Genomic DNA, 14,312 nt, shown 5'->3' on the forward strand with positions numbered 1-14,312 from the left:
TTTTTAATCGCTTTCAAGGATGCTGTGATAGTCCGAAAAATAAATGAACTACCAAAATAGAGTCCTAGTTATTGAACCAATAGTTACACATCACAGTTCAACCTTTAAATTAAGATTTTGTGAAAAATTGCCTATACTTTACTCCTTAATAATAGGCGTTGCGACGCCCTCTTAAACTATATTTCAAATTCGGTTTTGTTAACAATAACGCCCAGATCCGTTTCGGCGGTACTTCCGGGTTTCTTTTACTCTAAATGATGGTTTACCCGTAAATATTGTTTGTTAACATGTCGCGGAGGCGTTCGGGTTAGGCATCCTAAGTGGCATGTCTGTTGGTCGGGGCAACAGATGGCGCTGGTTTAACCGTTGTTCGTCCGGCTGCCGGATCACCCGCAGCATCTTGTACCGCAACTCTGCCGCCGGTTCAGTAGCCCCGCCGCTCGTATAAGCAGAAAAATATTTTTATTATTATTATTATTATCCTGAGAACAGGTTTTAGCCGCGGTATCTCCCCTCCTCCCATCTGGGCTGGTGGTCGGCGGCGGTCAACGCACACGCACTCAGGTATTCGGAAAAGAGCAAGTGTCGTGCACAGGTAAAAAGAAGGCGAGAGAGGGTGGGGACCTATCGTGCACCGACCGCGCCGCCGCCGTCCATAATAATAATATGTATGTGTATAGTTTTTTTTAATTTTTAACATACAGCCGGCACTCAAGCCGACCGTACAGCCTCCACGCTCGCGCTGTGTATACAGAGCGATTGCATTGAGAGACATGTGCCGAAAATGGGCTGCACAAAGTACGACAACGAGTAAAGAGCGTATCCGACTAATGCAAAACGAATAGACGAATAAAAAAAATTGTTTTTGTTTTTTATAAACTGAATTTCGGTAATGTGTTGATTTGAGTAATTGCGATTCTACACCAAAGTATAAAATTAATATCCTAAAAATGTATAAACATAATTTAATTTGGCCAAAAAAGTTTAAAACATTTCAATACAACTTTCACTAGGTTGGGAGGTATTTTTTAAAAATATAAGTATTTTTGTACGCTGTATGGTATAATCACGTATTTTAGATGTCTAATGCTAAGAAAATTTAATATCCCATGACGCTACAGCATTAATTCATAGGTCGCGTGGGAGTTCATTAAAAGTATAATGAATCTTTAAGTAATAATTTATACAGCCAAATATAGTGAACCGTAATAGGTACATTATTTTTAAAAAGCCGTGCGATTTTTCTGTTATTAGTTCGATCCGTCGTTAGTTTTTTTTTTAATTTAAAATATTTACCTTAAAATATTAAGTAATAACAGCTGCACATCAAATAACAAACTTTTTACGTTTTAGATAAAAAAAAATCTCACCAATATCAGGATGGTACTTAACTAGTAAACACCCAAATATTTATTAAGTGTGTATTTGTTAACTTTTTGATATTTACTATTTTTTCAATTCCCCTTTATCGCCACAACAGCGACACCGGTATCTATGAAAAGCTATGTTAGTTAAAGTGCTTTTGATCGATCATACGTTGTTGAATACATAATTATATTTAGTAAGGGCTTGTGCAGTGTGCTATACAGATATTTTAATCCTGTGTTTATGCTTTAACTATGCAACATAATGTTGGAAAAAACATAGAGTATTGGTGTATGGCTCCTCCCAGTCGTTTGGTACACTTGTTTATCATTTATCGAATACCTAAATAATAAAAAACGATAATGAGATTATAGGGTTTTCCATGTAATTTTCTTTCTCGTTGATTAGGGCAAGTTTTGAAAAAAAAATTAAAAAATGACAAGTCTATAGATGATCTTGCTCTATCGGTAAGTCGAAACAGCAGTTTTATACGTGTTATTCTAAGATCGAAAATAACCACTTGAGTCACTGCCGAACCGAATGTATAAGGAAACGCCGCGAGAGGTGTAGCGACCGGGGGCGCGCCGGAAGAGACCGTGTGCATCGATGGAACATTATCATAACGTGTGTGCTTATGCGTTGTTATAAATGTTGTTGTACCGCAATCGCCCTGTATGCGCCGACGCTCACCATGTTACTACAGAGTGTGTGTGTACACCTTATACCTAATAGCCAGCCTATTGGAAACTGTTTATTGAAAAATGCGTTGCGCATGCGCGTACGTCGCACATTCCTGTAGCCTTTCATTGTATTTCCATTGCCACAGACACAGCCTCGAGAAATTTGCGACAGCCAGATACAGCTGGGCCTGTGGACGGCTTTCCCGCCGTACGCAAATTAAATATTTAATACAGATAATGATCATTTTCTTGCTTTCCCGTGTTGTTGCCTATGTGCGTCGTTGATTAATCAGTAATATAATAATTACAAATACTAAAATACTAACGATATCGAATTGCCGACGACGCAATATTTGTGCCCTTGTGGGTGTGAAACCATCAAATAAACACATACAAATACACATAATTTCATAAACTCACAAAAGAATCGCTCAAAGCAAATAACGACGGAGTAGTACCTACTTCGAGTGTATTGCGTCTTGAGTAATAATTCGAGTGCGACAAATCAATAGTGTATCCTAAAATTGCGTTGAAAACATTAACGATTATTATTTTAGTAAAAATTATATTACTAATTATATTATCTATTCGTCCTTTAAAATTGTATTGTTTATTATTTATTAAAAAAATAAAAACATAGTTTCAGTAAATCGTAGTTCAACGTTTTAAGAGGACGCCACACTGCCCATTTTTAAGAAGTAAAGTATAGGCAATTTTTTACAAAATCTTAAATTAAAGGTTAAACTGTGATGTGTAACTATGAGTTCAGTACTTAGGACTTTTTTTTAGTAGTTAAATTATTTTTCGGACTATCACAGCATCCTTGACAGCGATTTAAAAAAAAATTTTGTTGAATTGAGTTTTACGCGGATTAATTTTTCTCAGGCTTCATACATAGTTAAGGAAAGAAATTCATACATACCATTTATGACAAAATTATCTGTGTTCCATCATCCGTATTTTTTCGATATACCTAATACAACCAACGCTATATCATTTTTAAAAAAGTCCTTTCTTAATTAATTAATTATTCATTAACTGGCTGAATTATTAAAAAAAGGGCGATGGTAGAACACAGACAATGTTGTTGTCTATATTATGTGAAAATTTGGTATCTTAGTTTTGATTACAGCCTTTGTAAAATCAATCCGCGCAAAGCGGGGTTTTTGAAGAAAATAACGGGTGTGTGGCGCCCTCTTAAGGCGCAAGCATCATACTTAAATCTTAACACTAGATTAACGGACCTGGAGTAAAACTAGCTTCAAAAATGATACAATTTTTATTAAAATACACTTTATTTTCTATCCAACGAACCCGGACAATCATAATAATTATGCCTACTGTGTATGGCATTATTAAGTTAATGCGCAAGTGTTTCAATTTTTTTTTTTCATAGTAGGTAACGTATTTTTTTATTATTTGCTCGCAATCTAATCTATAGTATTTAAGTTTATCGTCATTCGTAGCAGTACAACGGTTTTATTGTTGTATGTATTTATGACAAGCCACGACGACAACGTTACGCCGTTTGATATTTTTTTCTTTCTTCGTATATCACAAGAGTTTGAAAAACAAAATACACATTATTGTAAGTAGGTATAACGTTTAGTATTTAAACGCGTGGGGGGGATAAACCTACTTAACTGTAGTGGGTACTATGGCGGCCAAGGCGAAAACGATCTGAAAATAATAAACAATGTTATCCATCGTTGTAAAATCAATAGCTTCTTTGCTAGCTTCGCATCGAAGCTGAAATATTATAAAATAATAGTAATAATAATATAATATGACAACCGATGGATTTACTATTATTCATGTACGTTTATAGAGTTTATGGTTACTGACGGCTTAGCGAACACCGTAAAAGTAAGGATACGTCGGGTTTCCTCATAATACATTATCACACTTATTATATTATCCTCGTAACAGCAGATATTATTCATGATGTTATACATAATCCAGAGATACCATACACTAAACGATATCGCATTCCAGCAACTTCCAGAGCAGACCAAGTAAAATAAAAAAAGTTAACACCCTTGCATCGAAATTTAAAATAGTATACAACAAACCAATACTTGCAAGTTACATACAGCTATATGCCTGGAGACCGCAGTTTTTTTTTTTTTACTTACAGCTAGTAGCATAATTCGAGGAAACTTAAGATTTCTGAGATGTAAAGCCAATCGAGAAAATAAATAAAGAATAAATTGTTTAAATTTTGGGCCTCGTCGGATCATATATCATTAAAAAATATTTTTAAATATGATTCGGAAATTCCATTTAGAGCAAACACTACTAGTAAAAAATTGAGTTTCTTCTGTTTTTCTCAAAATCAGAAAAAATGTTTCATTCTTGCAATAAGTGGTTCAATTCACCTCGAGGCTTTTTAGCTAGTGCCAATATGTATACTTTGTTTGGTCGCGACTCGCGCACATTACGTTTTTTGAAGTTTATGTTTTAAACAAACCATAGGTATTTTTAAAAATCTTGTAAAAGTAGATTGAACGTTTATGATAATAATATTATGTTTATTATTTGTGACCCGAGGGCTTGCCGCAGTTAAATTCCAACTCTCCAATACTAAAACACGTCGGATACAGTTTTTTTTTTTACATTAAATAGAACACCCTTTTTCGATATTTTTATGTCGGTATAAAAACGTTGAAATTCAATCGCTCGAATATATTATTATTGTGTAAAAATCGTTATTTTTATTACAACTTGGTCGAATAACCAGTCGTTTTTAAAAACAAAAATTATCTCAGATCTACAGTTTCTCCAATATTATAATATATACTTGCGTAGCATATGTAAAACCTAATTAGACCCGAGTTGTACGTATAATCCAATTATTTTTTATTATTTTTAATGTACTAACGTTGGCTAACGAGGCGGATTTTTGAGCTGCAATGGAAAGCTTGACTGTTCTGAAAACAACGTCACCGTTTATTATTCAAACAAAATATCAATTTTTATTCGCATGGACTGGAATCAACAGTGGTTTAATTATACTTACTTTGTGTAAAATAATAAACTTTGTTACAAAAAAAAAAACTATTACCGTACAAATATTGAACTTTTCAAACAATACTTAATAGTGAATTGAACGCTCTATCTTTACCACACAATGAGCTATAGATTAGGAAGAATTTTTAGATTTTTATTATTGAAGGGGCATATCGATATCGACAATTACATGTTAAAATTTTAGAGGGGGGAATTTTAGCAAAATTCCTAAATTTAAAACACTTATTCAAAGTAGATTTTCTATTTTAGCATTTGTCTTAAATCCATGGTGTTTGACCTGCATCGCAGTTCATTTATCAGGTCTGTAGAGTTGAGAACAACTCAATATTCTTAATTGTATTTCTTTATACATACAATAAAGAAATAGAGCAGCAAGAAAGGCCCTTCATCCATCCGTACATACCCAAATGTTATGTTAATAAGACCAAGACCCAGACATCGTAGCATACGAGTACACGGCCGTTTGGGTGGTCTTGTTTGAAACAAATCTGTGGAAATGGATATAATAGGGGCCTGTACAGTAACAGTATGTTCTATTGTATGTTTTATCATTTGTTTATTATGTAAACTCGACTATATCATAATAGATATAATGTAAATGCAAAACCCTTGTGTATGTTTACACCGTACAATCCGCCACCCCCTAAATGGACATCGGCTATGGTAGAGTCGTTGTGTGCTGGCACACAATAATGTTCAGATAACGTCGAGATAATAACGGACGATTTCGAAGTATGCGATGGAGATAACGCTTTAATCAGCTAAAAATATAATATTATTCCATGATAAAATAATATTTTGATGAAAAACAAGAAGGCTTAGCTAAGAAATTTTATAAAATACATTCGGTTTACCGTATCAGTTTACAATCCGTCGAAACGCCAATGTGGGTGATTTTTTTTACTCGCATCTTCGGGTTGTTTGTTCGAACAATAAAACTGTTGACAACGACAAAATATACATAAGAAAAAAATCCGTATTTTGTTTTACCCTTGACGGATGGACGCGGGACGACATTTCATAGATCGTCAAAAACTCGAATATATAATTTTATCACCATTTTAACCCGTGTGCTGAAACTGGTCGGGTCAAACGACCATGTTTCAACACAATATTTAAATAATAAGATTATGATTCGATACAGTTTTGTATTATAGTAATATTTTTAAAAAAATATGAAAAATACTGTTTTTTTATGCCATTTAAAGAATAAAAGAGGGGATGTATTAATGGTATAATGTTCTCTACTTATAAGGTTTAAAAAACAACATCCGTTGAAACCTTAGATTTTGATATTCTATAAAAAAAAACATAACCTATGTTATCTTTTACTTCACCAGATTTGCTTTGATGCAATGCTACAAAAAGTCATTAATTTCGATTTGTCCGAAAATCGTTAAAGATAACAGAGACATATTTTATGGGTTAAGTATTTTTTACAATGTACATAAAGGATGAGCAAATATTTAAAATGACTGAATTCAAAATTAGTTAGTAGCTAATATATGGGTTTGATAAAATCCAATACATTTTATTTTTTTACATCTACCACAGAACCCAAATATTTATGTAGCAAGTCCTTAGATCAGAAGTTGTACCAGTACCTTTAAAATCGAAAAAAACAACACCCATTTAAAAAGTACATACTTTTATGAAATATTAAATAAAATAGAAAGAAAGACGATCAAACGTAATTGTACCCCTCCCCCCCTTTAATACTGAAAATATAATTTGTATTTTTAAATTTTAGTGTTTTTTTTACAAAAAAATTCTTAAAAAAAAATTATATTTGAGTAAATATTAAGTTTTATTTAAATTAAAATTACTATAAAATGTTTTTTTATAAAAAGAAAGGTTTTATTGTCTCCTGAAAAATTTGATTTTGGACATTATGGTTCTCACAAATCAAAACCTTCAAAAATACGTATAGTAGTTACCATATTATAAATATGTAGTTTTGCATTTTCCATTGCGGAAAACTAAAAAAAAAATTACAAACTTGTATTATTTATTTTTTAAATGACATATTAATGTTAAATAGTTTTAGCCATCTGTAATTTCGCATCGAATCATTGGTTTGAATCACTCTCAATTATAACAATTAAGACTTGTGACCTCTCTGTCGCCATTATTGCTCCGACCCCACTACTATGCTGGGTTTTTTTTTTTAAATTAAATAACTAACCCAGAAATATTTTTTTTTTTCAGGTGAGTTACAAACGATAATTTGTTTTCTGTTTATGCCAACCTTCCATATCTCTTTGCATACACTCTTATATGTGAGTCCAAGTGAGTTCAATTCTAATCTGCAAAATGTTCTGTAAATTAACTAGAGAGCACTACGGATCTTCGATAAAACCAGGTAAAGAACTATAACATGCAAAAATATGTTGTCGTTAACATTTAAAGCATGGTTGAAATTTACAGGTCATTGCACATTGTCTCAAATTATCTTCAAAAACAAAATGATAGCGTAAGGGGGCATAAATTGTTGTATTATATACTTTAGTATATATTTTAATCGGATTTTACTGTGTACTTATTGGCACTTGGTTTTGATTAGGTTCCCTTTACGCTGACATATTTGTTCTTAACATCAAATGTTTGGTGAAGAAAGGGTAGGTACATGTGCAATATACCTTGTATATTTAAATCATGGCATATACTCGGTAATAATTATTTTTACGCTTGTAACGCTGTTCAGGTTATGAACTTCAAATGTATGCTTGCGTTTTGACAGAATAGAAATAGTTCAAACATTATACGCATCGTACCCATTGGAAGAAAAATAAAACATTCAGTTTTTTGTGGGCGGTTCAAGAATGCGCGCCTATATCTGCAGATTAAAACGCGGCGATGGAGAATATTCAACCGACAACTGCGCCGCCGCCGAGCCGCTGTTAAAATATCCAGGCCATAAAAGCACATTACATGTATTACCCTGGTGTACGACCAACAACTCGTTTAATCCGATTAGCATCTAATTAAAAATTATACATATACACATACACGAATGTACAACGCACGTCAATTATTAGTTATTGATATTTCATGTACCGACGACGGCGGTCTTGTGTATTATATAGTGTCGGCTCGGGGCACACTAGATCATAGGAATGCTGACAAGTGTGTATATATGTATGCACAAAGACGGTTGACGACTGACGGGATGGCGGACTTAACGTTCATCAGTCATCACGAGCCGGCAGACCTCATTATTAAACGTTTCGGCTTGTTTAGCGCTCGACCAATTTTAATTGTCATCGTCGAGTGTGTCCGCCGAATAGTGCATAGAAAAAACCATCTCGGTTGATCATACGCGGTTTATATATATATAATATATAATATAATATATTATAAACCGCGTATGATCAACCGAGATGGTTTTTTCTATGCACTATTCGGCGGACACACTCGACGATGACAATTAAAATTGGTCGAGCGCTAAACAAGCCGAAACGTTTAATTAAAGGTCCATGCAAAAGTCGTGCTAAATCGAGTTTTTTCGAAAACGCAGAAAATCAAAATGTTTTGCGTTAAGGGGGCTCCATACAGACCATTTTTAAGGAGTTTTGTAAAGGCAATATTTAAGAAAAAATTGGCTTAAATAAATGTCGACCATGTCAATAAATTTACCGGTTAATTTGTATAAGCTTCAAGGTATTATTTTTAATTTAAATTATTTTTTGTTTATGAGTAAAAGCCATTTTAGTCAATATAACATACAATTTTTGTTCCATCGCAACCAATGATCTGATAAGTAATATGAAAAAACAGATTTGAATTCGTCATGAAATTTACTTGAGATCGGTCGACGTACTTTTTTGATATCTTATTCCTACTATGTATAAAACACGATTGAACATTTTATAAAATTTCAACATTTTAAAATAAAATTTAGAAATGGTTGAAATTAAAAATTGAAAAAAGTACCTCGACCGATCCTAAGTAAACTTCATGACGTATTCAAATCTGTTTTTAGATTGCTTATCGGATCACTGGTTAGGCCTGTGCGATGGAATAAAAATGATGTGTTTTGACTGAAAAAATGGTCTGTATGGAGCCCCCTTAAAATGTAATGCGGACTTCTCGATCGCTTTAGACATAACTGCATGTTTTTGCGGTTAGATATTTTTTTTTTGGTTAGTTCATTAGAAATTGTAGTCCTACATTGCCGCATGACATATGTTTTGCTTAAGTATTTTAATATTATTAGTAGACTGGGGTGCGGGAGTTCATTGTAATTTGTAGTCGACCAGTAGACTTGCTAGATCGTAAAACGGTATTACACTGCATGTTCAAACCACCTCGGGAAAATGCTTGGATCCGGGATTTGAGATTAGTATACAATGAAACAAAATTCAAAATTAGAAGCTGCACTGAAAAAAAGATATTACTTGAAATTCGGTTTTTAGTCGTTTAGTATATGAAACATTATTAAATACAAAAAAGAAAATTAATAATAAGTGACGTGGAATGTGAATGAGAGGAATTGGATCAATGAACCGACTCGGTTGGAATAAGAAAAAATAAGAAGAAAACCGATTTTCACGTTGAAATAAACTACGCAAATAAATATAGCTCTCTCATGTTATGATGAAAAATAGTTTTTATACTTTTTTTACTACTTTTGCATTTAACAAGTACTTAGTAAATAGATAATGATTTTTTTTTTTTTTAATTAAAATATGTTTATTATAACTGGATTTTGCGGATTTTGTTAGTTCATAGTATACAGTGCTCTTATTATAGTAATGTTTTAAATTTAATGCTTAATAACAATTTAAACAATTTTAGTTTTAATATATTAAGTGAGTATGGAATAATAATGAATAACCAAAAAACATTGTCAGTGTCTCAAATATTTTATAGTCACGATTCACACTACACGGAAAATCGTGATAAATTTTAAACCCATAATTGACTGACACACTAAAATAATTTTTTACTAATACATTTTTTTTAATAAGTTCCCGTTATTTTTTAGAGAAAAGTTACTAATGGTACCCCTAAATCGTTTTAGTTCGCGTCACTAGTGTAGTTAGCAACTTATTTAGCAAAAACTTAAGTTTTTAGCGTTAGGTGAGTTAACATTAAAAAAAACATTATTATAAGTTTCACTTCGCTTGATGGAGTATGCCCGCAAAATATTTGTATATTATATATCTACTGGCCGCAAAGTGTTTTTTTAATCCGGTCCACTATCAACGCCTATATCTATAATTATAAGTTTATAAACATCGCGTTTGAAAGCGTATACAAGGTGATAATTTGTACATCCAATAATATATTAAATCAGTATATCTAATATTACTTATACATACAAAAATACCTTGTATTTTTTTTATTTCAAGCTCTTCTGTTGGGCGTCGTGCAATATAATATTATATTTTCTCATCCTAAAACGGTTGCCGTGCAATCGACATTCCTTAATATAGAAAATCTGTATACTTGTCGATGATCTGAAAAACAAAGTAGGGTTTATCAAGAAATCGCTCTGTAAATATCATGTTCGTCACAAGCAACCGTCCTTATCGCATCTCCCTCGGGGTTACTATTACTGTTATCATTATCATTAATATTAGTATTATTGTATTTACTTAATAAAATTCAAAACGACAACCTGTCGTTTATATGCTATTGACATTTACCCAGTCGAGTGTATATACACACAACACCAGACTACCGGGAAGCTGAAAACAGAGAGACGACGACGACAAGAGGGGCACGCGTCTCTTGCGGCTTGTATCGGTAACGGTTTGGTTTTTTTACACCCAGAAAGAAAAAGATAACAACACACACACATAATATTATTATAGTGTATATTATTATAACTACTATTGCGAGTCTGAACTGTAGAAAACGAAAACACTCGACCGAGTTCGCCCGTTATAATATTAATACACCCACCACTAACGCCTCGACGCACGCACACATGCGCCGCACGCCGCTTACCTGGCTGGGCACATACCTGGTGGTAATGTTTGTAAGTATACACACACACACACACACACTTATGCGCTGTATATAATATTATAGTCGATGGTTATAATACACTGTATAGGTATAGGACGGTGTCTCGGTCGGTAAGGTTTATCTCTCTCTCTCTCACTCTGGTTGTCGGTGCCCACCAACGCGTGCCCCGTCCGACCAATCCACCGCCTCAGCCTCTTTTGACCGCGTTGATGCTGTTACCTTCCACTAGTCTTTAGTCTGTGTCCGCCACCCGAACCGCCGGCGTGTCCTTGTACGTACAGCGTTCGCGTTCCCGTATATATTTTTTTATTTATCTACTTGATAATTATATATATTGTTTTTATTCTGTACGTGTGACTGTGTGTAATGTCAAACGGTGTACACGAGTATCGGTTTTGCTTGTCGAAAAACAATAAGCGATAGTGATTATTACATCCACGTGGACCACCCTAACCGTTGGTGAAACGCCATGAACCGACCGACCGACTGGTAAGTCCGAAGAAATGTAATTTTTACTCGGTACCGAGACTTTAGACAACAACGAATTGTGACCAACGTATGAGCATTGGGGGTGTTAAATGTTTTGTTTTAGCGCCACTGCAAAATCGTTAGTATTACGTTACACAGAGATAAACAAATCGATACCAATTAATAAGACGCGTTTTAGCTCTATGCACTTGGGCGGACTAGAATTGAATTATAGATATTAGTTAGTATAATCATTTGAATAATATTTATTCTTATCGACAAATGCCCTATCGTTGAGTAGAAACGACTACCCTTGAATGCTGACCTCAGTCCTGACATTTTATGGGCCATGGTATAAATCCGGGTGTAGGTAACAGTCGTAATATATAAACAGATGTTGTTAATTTTTGTCAAGTTTTTAAAGTTGATTAGAATACTTCAAATGTAGATTAGTACGACAACGGTTACACATGTTTCGAGTGTTTTCCTATCGCCTTTCGAGTGTCTTCGTTATCGAAGTGCGCATTCTCTTCGTTTCGCTTTTCCTGTTCCACGTTGGTATCAATAGCCTCTCATCTTTGTTTTGCCCATTTCGAATAAAATTAAGTACACATTTAACTAAAGGCCGAATCGGGCATACGGTTGTACAATATGATGTTCTGAAGTATATGATCGTACGCGATGGCTAATACATTACTGAAGGCTGTAATTTTATTAAAATTGAATAGTCCGCGTAAACGCGCATATTATTTTCCCCGTTCCCGTTTATAACGACTATACATGCGAATACAACCATCAAAGTGTTTCCCTACTTCTTGCAATCATACTATCGGTTTTGAGTGTAATATGCATATAAATATATAAAAGCATACTCGTTGATATATTGTAATTATTTCACGATGCACACACACTCACACATGTTGCACTGCCTTTCTTACGAAGGTAGGCGTTTTGTGGAGGTAGCACACACACACACACACACATACACGCACTATTATACAATATTATATAGATACATTATACTCGGGCAAGGCCTATTTAATGCTGGCGACCTGCTACACACGTACCGTATTATCTCAACTTAAGATTATGTTGTTTTCTTTTATTTATTATTATTTTTTTCCATCCTCCAAATTTGGAATATTCCCTCCAAATACACTATCAACGCGAATCACTACTATAATATAAAACCTGAAAGTAACAGTAGGCGTTTTTTTTACATTTTCACTGCAACATGCAGACACAGCGGCCCGGCGCCTGTGTGAGCGTTTGTTTATAAACTTGTCTATATAATCTTTGTCGACGGTCGTTAAAGTCTCCGCGAACAACGGCTGCTTTCTTACAGTTCAGGGTACCTACGTGGTACACGCGAATCTACATCTAACGCCATTATTGAATCACCTCGATCAACCTGTTTATATCATGTATCAGTTAAAAAATGTATTGCAAATTGCAATACATCTAATAAATTCTCCAAAACAAAATGTTCTACAAATGTCACAAAATGCATATTATCAATGTTCGAATAATTTACTTTCATGTTTTAAAGCGTTCCACAGGTAGCTAAAAATAAAAATGCTTAGGTTTTATTTTAGTACTTACTGAAATAACAAAATATGCTTAAGATTATACAATATTATATTATTAATAAGCCTTCGGCTTTTTTTTATACCCTTATTTCTTTAACTCATTGGTTAAAATTAAAAGCCGGAGTCGTCAAAAGTCAACTGAAACTCAACATTAAATTTTTTTTCTATCCGCGCCGGAAGAGCTTGCGGTAAACCATGAGCGTGGCCCAAACTTTAAGATGTGTTTATGTATATTATTATTCTTCTTATTGTGTTTTCGAGAGGGAAACATACTGGTGTACATACTCTTATAGATTTAAACACAATGCCGGTCGTTACTATTATTGTTATAAATAACAATAACACGTGACAAGTGCGTATGCATGTGTGTGCGGGGGTAGGAGCCATGATATACCGGTTCCATTGTCCTATCTTGCGAGGTTTGGCTTTTTTTCTCTCCTTCTCCTTCGCTGCCGATGCCGCCGGTATAACAACCAGCCCCTACTAGGTGTATATTGTTGACCCATACAATGGTCTTTTCTCGGTCTTGGATTTCTATAATATACACACGGCCACATATACATATACATATATAGCATATTATACACGCTGCAGACACTGCACATAATATCTCATGCGTGTATCAGTTCGGGAGCCGTAATATGTACACACAACATATTATATGTATTGACTGCACGACGCAGAGCTTGGGCACGGCCGGGTTCCGTATAACAACTATAAATGATACGGCTAATAGATAACCAGCGTTCCTTATGGAGTTCCATGTAGAGGTACGTCTAGTGCAATTTCATGTAACTTGGCGATACGAAATTTTATACTTTTTGTACATAAACAAAATACATTATGCTCAATATCGGCCATAATAATATTGGAGAGCGTCGTCGTTTGTATCATAAATTACAAATGTTCTTACCATAACTGTATGAGAGCAAAGGTGTAAATACGGAATATGCCCTTATGGTGTCGAGACCATAAACCGCGGGTAAAGAAGCGGTACTTGATTAAATATCTTCGAGCTAGGAAAACGGATTTAACTTAATTTAGGACGAAGAAATATAAATTAATGAGAACGTCAGAGGGTTAGAATAGAATAAAAGAGAAATTAATTGGGAACTGCATGCTGTATGTAAATATGGAACTACTAAGACTGGTGTGTCATGTATTTGATGAAACATATTGGCTGTGGAATGCTCGTCTAATGTAG

At 34.1% G+C, this 14,312-nt stretch overlaps 1 protein-coding gene across 2 annotated transcripts in view; it reads left to right on the forward strand.

Annotated features, from left to right (window-relative positions):
- The window catches only part of LOC126845924 (epidermal growth factor receptor), a 75,552-nt gene that overhangs the window by 32,103 nt on the left and 29,137 nt on the right, over positions 1-14,312 (forward strand). The window contains exon 1 of one of the 2 annotated variants that reach the window (XM_050584963.1): positions 11,163-11,540. The exons of the other annotated variant lie outside the window; for it this stretch is intronic. The gene's annotated coding sequence lies outside the window, so the exon portion shown is untranslated. Of the gene's footprint in view, positions 1-11,162; positions 11,541-14,312 lie in introns of those variants that run through there. 2 annotated transcript variants of the gene reach the window in all.

Source organism: Adelges cooleyi, unplaced genomic scaffold (assembly GCF_023614345.1).
Source record: "Adelges cooleyi isolate 19-005CV unplaced genomic scaffold, UGA_ACOO_1.1 ACOO_flye_CR_arks_rails_tigmint_CR_PRNA_8, whole genome shotgun sequence".
NCBI classification, from domain to species: domain Eukaryota; kingdom Metazoa; phylum Arthropoda; class Insecta; order Hemiptera; family Adelgidae; genus Adelges; species Adelges cooleyi.